The sequence below is a fragment of the Chanodichthys erythropterus genome, chromosome 15, assembly GCF_024489055.1.
Source record: "Chanodichthys erythropterus isolate Z2021 chromosome 15, ASM2448905v1, whole genome shotgun sequence".
NCBI lineage: Eukaryota > Metazoa > Chordata > Actinopteri > Cypriniformes > Xenocyprididae > Chanodichthys > Chanodichthys erythropterus.
In genome coordinates this window covers 41,860,639-41,870,284 of record NC_090235.1, presented here as the reverse complement: position 1 = coordinate 41,870,284, position 9,646 = coordinate 41,860,639, and positions in this window count along the sequence as shown.

Sequence of the window (9,646 nt, the reverse complement as noted above, 5' to 3'; positions counted from 1 at the left end):
TGAATTTTCTGAAAAACTTACTTTTTCAAACTCCTCCTAGGCCGTTACTCCGATTTTCATGAAAATTGAATCAGATCATCTTCAGACCATGCTGACAAAAAGTTATGGAATTCAAGTTGATTCCTCAAACCGTTTTCGAAAAACTAACGAACGAATTGTACGTAGTGCTTGCGAAAACAGAAGTAAGGCTGTATCTCCGCAACGCTTTATCGTATTCAGACCAAACTTGGTACATGTCATCACAAGCATGACCTGAGGCATCATGTAGAGTTTCGGTGCAGCGCCACCTACTGGTCTGGAGATATGAAAAATGGCTAATTATGCTTATAACTTCTGATTGTTTTTTCCAAAAATCATAACTTTGGTCTCCTAGGATTCGGGGCATCATGCCGAGTCGAATGATGTCCATTACTACCATTTCGGCCATTTTGGCTGTTGGCCATTTTGAATTTTGTGCTAAAATGCTTTATTTTGTAGTAAAATGCTGTATTTTACGAACGCATTAACGTATCGTTACGAAACTCAGTATGGCTCATTAGCACAATGCCCCAAAGGAGCCTGAGAAGTATCGGACCAGCGCCACCTAGTGGTCAAAAGTTATAACAAAATTTCCAAAAAGGCTAATAACTTTTGACTGTATTCACCAATTGTAATGAAACTGGTCTCAGTAGATTCCTTGGGTCATGCTGAGAACAAAGATATCAAATTTGCCATAGTCAGCTAAACTTCCTGTCCGCCATGTTGAATTTTGCCAAAAACCTGCTTTTTCGAACTCCTCTTAGGGCATTACTCCAATTTTCACAAAAATTGACACAGATCATCTTCAGACCATGCTTGCAAAATGTTATTAAAAGCTTTTCGATAGATCGGTCCGTTCTCGAAAACGGCACAAATGAATTTGACGAAAAGCTCGAAATCAGACTTGAGGTTATATCTCCACAACGCTTTATTGTATTCTTACCAAACTTTGTACATGTCATCACAAGCATGACCTGAGGCATCATGCAGAGTTTTGGTGCAGTGCCACCTACTGGTCTGGAGATATGAAAAATGGCTAATTATGCTTATAACTTCTGATGGGTTTGTCCAAAAATCATAACTTTGGTCTCTTAGGATTCAGGGCATTATGCCGAGTCAAATGATAACCAGTTTTACAATATCGTTCATTTTGGCCATCGGCCATTTTGAATTTTGTGGTAAAATGCTGTATTTTATGAACACATTTGCGTATCGTTATGAAACTTGGTATGGGTCATCAACACAATTACCTGAAGGAGCCTGAGAAGTTTCGGACAAGCGCCACCTAGTGGAGAATTTTTTTTTGAAATATGCTTATAACTTTTGAGTCTGATGCTCATGTCTGATGATCATGTCTGTGTTGGCTGGCTTGTTGTGCTGCTTTTGTGCTTGGCCCCATAAATGCTGCTTGCAGCTATATTTAGGGGCCAAGCACCGAAGGTGCGGAGGCACCTATTGTTATTGTTGGCGTTCTTTTTTTTTTTTTTTTTTTTTTTTATTATTATTATTATTCCGCTCTTGAGTCTATGGCAGCCCATAGAACCGTATGGTAAAAAGTTATGAAATTTGGCACACTGATAGAGGACAGTCTGAACTGTGCCCATAGCCAATTTGGTGTCTCTAACTCAATTCCTTTAGCGCCACCAGCTGTCCAAATTTGCACTTCTGTTTATGCTAATAACTTTTGAACCGTAAGGGCTAGAAACAAAATTATTTTTTCCTCTGATTCCTTGGGTCAAGACGAATCGATCGCACTATATGACGTCATTTTCCGTCATGAAAATTTTCCGCCATTTTGATTTTTCCGAAAAACCTACTTTTTCGAACTGCTCCTAGACCGTTACTCCGATTATCACCAAAATTGAACTAGATCGTCTTCAGACCATGTCTGGAAAAACTTCTCAAAATCTATTTGATAGATCGATCCGTTCTCGAATAGGGCACAAATGAATTCAACCAAAAGCTTGCAAAATCACACTTGAGGCTATATCTCCAAAACGATTTATCGTATTCTGACCAAACTTCGAACATGTCATCACAATGACTTGAGGCAACATGCAGTGTTTTGGCGCAGTGCCACCTACTGGTCTGGAGATACGAAAAATGGCTATTTTGGCTAATATCTTCTGAATGGTTTGTCCAAAAAACATAAATGTGGTCACGTCAGATTCGGGGAATCATGCCGAGTCGATTGATAACCAATATTACCATATCAGCCATTTTGGCCGTCGGCCATTTTGAATTTTGTGCTAAAATGCTGTATTTTATGAATGCATTAGCATATTGTCACAAAACTCGGTATTGGTCATCAGCACGATGCCCTGAATGAGCCTGAGAAGTTTCGGACTAGCGCCACCTAGTGGTCAAAAGTTATAACAAAATTCAAAAATGCTTATCTCTATGGGTGTGGTCAACTTATTTTCAAAAGAGTCATGATCTTTGACTCCTGAATCCCTGGTGAGTCCAACGATACCAAACTTGCTAGGTATTGACTTATGATTTTTCCGCCATATTGAATTTTTGAATTTTCGAACTCCTCCTAGACCGTTACTCTGATTATCACCAAAATTGAACCAGATCATCTTCAGACCATGCCGACAAAAAGTTATCAAAAGCTTTTTGATATAACAAACCGTTCTTGAAAACTTCACAAATGAATTTGACGAAAAGCTCGCAAAGTCAGACTTGAGGCTATATCTCCACATTGCTTTATCATATTCAGACTAAACTGGGTACATGTCATCACAAGCATGACTTGAGGCAACCTGCAGCATTTTGGTGCAGCGCCACCTACTGGTCTAGAAATACAAAAAATGGCTATTTTTGATTATAACTTCTGATGCTTTTGTCCATGAATCATAAATATGGTCTAGTTAGATTCAGGGCATAATGCCGAATCGAATAATATCCGATATTCACAGGTCGGACATTTTGGCCGTCGGCCATTTTGAATTTTGGGCTAAAATGCTGTATTTTATGAACGTTTTAGCACATCGTCACAAAACTCGGTATGGGTCATCAGCACAATAACCTGAAGGAGCCTGAGAAGTTTCACATCAGCGCCACCTAGTGGTAAAATCAAATATTCAAATGCTTATCACTTTGACTGTGGTTGACTTATTTTCAAAAGAGTCATGACCTTAGACTCCTGAATCCCTACTGAGTCCAACGGTACCAAAAATGCTAGGTTTCCACTTACGGTTTGTCCGTCATGTTGAATTTTGTGAAAAACCTGCTTTTTCGAACTCGTCCTAGATGCTTCATTTGATTGTCATGAAAATCGAATCAGATGACGACGATATTTAGTCATAATTTTCGTTGACGAAAGCAACACTAGCAGGTTATTTGCACTTTAAGAACATTGTTTTCATTTTTATTGAAAATAAATGCCTTTTTTGATATGTGATTTGAAAATAGAGAAGAGCGAACTCGGCAAAAGGCGGATTCGAAACAGCGGCGATCGCAGTAAAAGCTAGTATCGCAATCCAACACGTTAATATTGGGCCACTGAAAACACTGATGAGTGCGCGTCCTTTATCATACTTGATAGACAATAAAGTTATTATAACGACTTAATATCTTGAAATAACGAGATATTATATTGAAATAACGACTTTAAAAAAAAATGCTTTATTCAGTAACAAAAAACAAAACAAAAACAAAAAATAACAATATACATTACAAAAAATATATTACATTTAAAAAATAAATAAAATAAAAAATAATAATGTATATCTCTAATAACAAAATAAATACAAAAGGATAAAATTTCAAGGCCTTACAACAGTCTAGTCTTTTTTGCTTTGGTGTTCCTTAGCCTACACCCTCCAATGATTTAAGATAATGACAAAGCTTAAATTTAAACTGTATTAAACTAGGTGTATTTTTTTGCCCATCGACATTTATGAATATGATATTTGTTTGTTTGTTTGTTTGTTTGTTTTATTTATAAAGCACGATTAAAACAACACCAGGTTGACCAATGTGCTGTACAATAATAATTAGAAAGGGGAGACCAACAGCAGAAGGAGAAATAAATAAACAAGATAAAACATTTATGAATATGATATTTCCCTAAAATAATAAACAAATTAAGAATAAAATTTTCTTTTCTAAAGGCTTGTCATAAAAAAAATATATATTTTTGTTCTCCAGATTAATGTCAGTTACAAAGATTTCCTTAAAAAAGACCTCAAAATCACACCAGAACAATTTAGTGCAAATACACTAAAAAAGAAGATGATAAATAAAAAAAAGATGATAAATAGTCTCATCATACAAATTACAAAACAGATATTTCAAATCAATATCTTTCTTAAATCTTTTTTATAACCTGATTAACTGGGTAAATACAATGAATAATTTTAAATGAAACCTCATGGATCTTATTGGTGACACAGTATCTCCTAGAAACAAAAAACCCTTCTCCCACTGAATGTCCCGGAATCGTGAATTCCAAAAGCTTTTAGCTGGGGGTATCGTAATTGAATGACAAATCTAAGGAAATTATTGTTGCATTTTTTATCAACAATACTTATACCATCTAAATTAAAATCAATAGTTGCATCCAAATCAACAACATTAGCACCTTGCAACAACTGAAGGAGACCAAAAGGTATAGCATCAAAAACAACTGCATAATCCTTTGCAGATATAGGACGTTTGAATTTATCTAGACATTCTCCATATGAAAGTAAGTGACCATCATGGCGAAACAACTGTGTCACCAATAAAATGTTGTTTCTAAACCAATATAAAAAAAAGTGTTTTATTCTTATATTTAATATCCTTATTATTCCATATCAAACATCTGTGGGGAGAGAAATTGTGTTTATATGCCAGGGCTGGACAAACCCAGTCCACGTGGCCCACAAGTTCCCCTATGAATGTTTTTGCTGGGGTTAGGGCCTTAAATTGTTTAAATAAATGAATAAATAAAATGAGGACAGCGACAAATAATGATTTTATTAATATTATTGACAAATATTTAAAATTGTTAACAAATTTAATATTGCATTTTTGTCACATAGAATTTCACTTTGGCACCAAAGCACTTATTTTTTTTATGCCGTTAAGTAAATTTAATGCTATTAAATACTGTCATCATTTGCTCACTCTCATGTCGTTCCAAACCTGTATGACTTTCTCTCTTCTGTAAAACACAAAAGAAGATATTCTGAAGAATGTTGTCAACCAAACCATTTTGGTTAAGCTACCCTTGACACCAATAATTTTCTTTTTTATGTTACACAGAAATAAAGTAATTCATGTTTGTAATGACATTAGGGTGAGTAAATTATTACATTTTGTGTTGAACTACCCCTTTAAAACAATAACATTTTTAAAGAGTTAACACCTAATTTATCTAAGACACTGATATCCATCTTTCATGACGCTGTCATTGAAATAACATTTTATTTCAATTAAAATTCATAAGAACTATTAAAAATGTCATAAAACATATTTAAAGAAATAAAAAATAAACCTTTTTCCTTATTTCTTGGGATCCATTCCAGGCTTTAAAGCCGTTTTGTAAAATTAACCTTTATTTGCCCTGATAAAATTTACTATGGTTTAACTGTAAGATCAATGTAGACAGAGCACGGGTAAAACCATGCTTCTTATTACCGTGGGTATATGGTTTCTAAATTAAATAATAAACTATAGATTGTGTAATAAAATATTGTAAACATAGAAAATACGAAAACAGCCTATATGAGAGAAAGTATATTCCGCAATATTTAATATAAGTAGGCCTAATATTAGCAGCATTTTTAATAAATATCTGCCAAAACACCATATTTCTTCACTGTTGGTAGCAGAGAGAGATATAGGGAGGCTACTGTGTCAAAATGATTGATGGCACCTGTCATAATAAATCATTTTTATCGTGTCCGGTATGAATATTCCTATGGGGTTGGATTTGCAGAATGATTAATATTGAACTGTCAGGTTGTATTTATATAGTTGTTATTTGAACTCTCTCTAACCCGACTGATCTGTTGACCACATGTGTGAAAAATGAATAAATTATAATCAGGATGATCATAATATGACAAACAATAACCATCATTATTAGTGCAGAGCTAGACAGCCACTCTCTGTCTCACACCCACACACGCACACACCCACACACGCACACACACACACACACACACACCCACACACCCACACACACACACACACAAACAGGCGCACCTATCTTAGTGGGGTCTCTCCATAGGCGTAATGGTTTTTATACTGTACAAACCGTACTTCCTATCGCCCTACCCTACCCCTATCCCTAAACCTAACCATCACAGGAAACATTCTGCATTTTTACATTTTCAAAAAAACATCTTTTAGTAAGTTTATTAATCAATTTCCCTCGTGGGGACCGCTGGCTGGACCCCACAACGTAGGTGATCTCAGGTTTTTATTACATTGTGGGGCCATTTGGTCCCCACGATGTAATATATGTCAGAACACACACACACACACACACACACACACACACACACACACACACACACACACACACACACACACACACACACACACACAGCCAGCCATCCCACCCCCATGCACAAGCAGTCTCAGATTTCACACCTCTGGTTGTAAGAGGAGAAACAGAGAGAGAGAGAGAGTAAAATCAATGATCTATAAATTGGTTTAAAATAAACTACTAGATCACAAATGAAATAAAACAATGTAAAAGTTTTTACCTGAGTGTATAAAACCTTCTTACATTTTTCTCATGGAGAAAAGAGACTTGCATGACCGCATGAGTTCTATTGAGTCAAGGAAATGTTTAAAATAATAATAATAATAATAATAATAATAAAATGCTTAAAGTTTAAAGCTCTTGAAGTGCAGCTCTTCTCACAACTTGGTGAAACTGGTTCAGAGAAGAGGAATTTTTTTCCAACACGTGTGTATTTTAATAGATAAAAATATTTCGACCATAAACTTATCTTATTTCTGTATTGGGTTCCAATCAGTGTTTGAATGTGTATGACACAGGTGATTATGCATGAATGTAACTCAAAGTATGAGATTATTCAACAGACTGATCTTTTTTTTTTTTTATCCTACATTTTCAATGATACAAACAGTGTACATAAATGAGAACGGGTATTATATAATCTAATAAAATAGTTTAATCATCCGTCAATGCATTTGATGAGATATCACACACACACACACACATAAAGAAAATCTCAAAGAGATAGAGAACATTCGTGGTTATTTACCTTAGAATATCAGATTTCCGCGACATTCCGTTTCTGAACAGTTTTAAAAAAATAAATTATCCTCGAAAAAACAAAATTGTCACTGCTTTTCTCCGGTCGTAAATAACTGTTGTTTATCAGTAGGTAAAAACACATATTTTCACGCGCAAAAGATAAAATTGCTCCCTTGGGGAAAAATGTCATAAATGAAGCCGTGTCTTTCTGTCAACCTATATGTTCACGCATTTGATCTCCAAAACAGATGCTGCGCTCTGTCACGCGCGAGCGGAACTCGGACGACATCTAGCGGTCACAGAGAAAACAAATATCAATTACAACTCTCAATGTTAAACAATGTTGAACAAACTCTCAATGTTAAACATTACGAATTATTTCACATTTAAACATTTTTTCTTTCACAATTGATATTTTTCATATCACGTATATTTCTTATCTTTAAATACCACTAAAACTGTGGTATAAAACTATCTATAACGCATGTGATTATGTATAAATGTAACTCAAAGTATGATTATTCAACGATCTGATCTTTAATCTACATATAGCGCTACATTTTTAATGATACAAACATAGAATACATAAATGAGAACGGATATTATATAATCATCCGTCAATTCCTTTGTTCAGATAACACACACACACATTAAGAAAATCTCAGAAAGGCAGAGAGAAAAAAACATTCATTGTTATTTACCTTAGAATATCAGATTTCCGCGACATTCCGTTTCTGAACAGTTTAAAAAAAAATAAATTATCCTCGATAAAACAAAATTTGTCACTCCTTTTCTCCGGTCGTAAAATATCAAGTCAAGTTTTGTCAATATAGTGTTTTCAGTAGGAAAAAACACATGTTTTTCACGCGCAAAAGATAAAATTGCTCCCTTGGGAAAAAATGTCATAAATGAAGCCGTGTCTTTTTAACAAGCGCATGTACTCATACAAAAACACACCCAAAACAGATGGTGTGCTCTGTCACGCACGTGGAACTCAGAGGACATCTAGCGGTCACTGTTTAAAATTGTATCATGTGAAAATGAATAAACAAAAAAAAAAAAAAAGATTAAAACGGTTAACAAATGTGAAAAACAAATATATTAATAAAACAACTCATTTTAAACATTGCGAGTGCGAAGGTATTTTTACACTTAAACATACCTAGTTAATCTTATGGTCTTATAGTTAATCAATCCTTTCACAAAATGACTGAATCAAATGATATTTCTTCTCTTTAAACGGATGAAAATTAAGAAATAATATATGAATAAGAAAATATTAAAAAAAAAAAAAGAGTATATATTCATCTATTTTAAATCGTATACTCAATTGAATAATATTCATAATGAATAATATTCATAATGAATAATCTAAAAATAATGTGAAATAAATCATCATACTTTATATTTTAACCCCTCCTCGGTTCAAAGTATATTTTTTATCACAAGGAATGTTTTTACTTTAAAATGTTTGATTATTAGAAATATTATTCTAATAAATGTAAGTAGAAATTTGAGAATCATCAGAGGGCGGGGTGAAAAACTTCTAGCAGATAAAAACGCCACGAGAGGGTCCTCTTCATCACACTTTTTTTTTCGACTTCTCGAAAACTTTGTCTCATCTCAAGCTGATTTTTCCAGCCTTTTTTTCTTTTTTACAATGACTCAAAAACAAGGTGAGTTTAACTCTATCTTTTAAAAAATACTTGTATAAGTTTTGCTATCCATTTTGAATGTCTTGTTGTTATATCATCATAATAATTATGTTGTAGACAGTGTTTTATAGATTTTTTTAATTATAATAATGTTATATTAACTAATTAAGCATATTATTATTATTTTTAGAAATTATTATTTTTCACATAACAAGCTTTACGTTTTAGTCACAAATGCATTGGAATTGATTGCATTCCAGGAACTGGATCGAATCAGTAAGTTTTCTCATTCAATGTTTTTTTCAAAATTAATGTCTATTTTTTCATATTAAATATTGATGAATTTTGTATGTCCGTATTTTCATATAATAGCGGCTGATCAACTCAGAATCCGGAATTCTGATGATAATCCTTCTCAAGGTAAGTTAATTTAAAAAAAAATGCTTGACCAATGTGGGGCGCGAGTTTTTCACAGATTAAATGTTCTACATGTGTTAATGTGACAGGGGAAAAAAAACATGGAATAACCTAACCTAAAAAACTTGTTTTTCTTTGTTTTAGAAATCCAACAGTTTATAACCCAGCCCGGATTCGTGGATTTAACGCAGTCTTCCGAATTGATGGAAGAAGAAGAATCGTCAACTGAACAGGATGCAACGCCAAGTTCCACCACCAGGGATCGCTATGATGATTCTGAACTTCCGTCAGGACAACATGTGAATCCGGTCGGTGAGCAAAATAAAAGCCC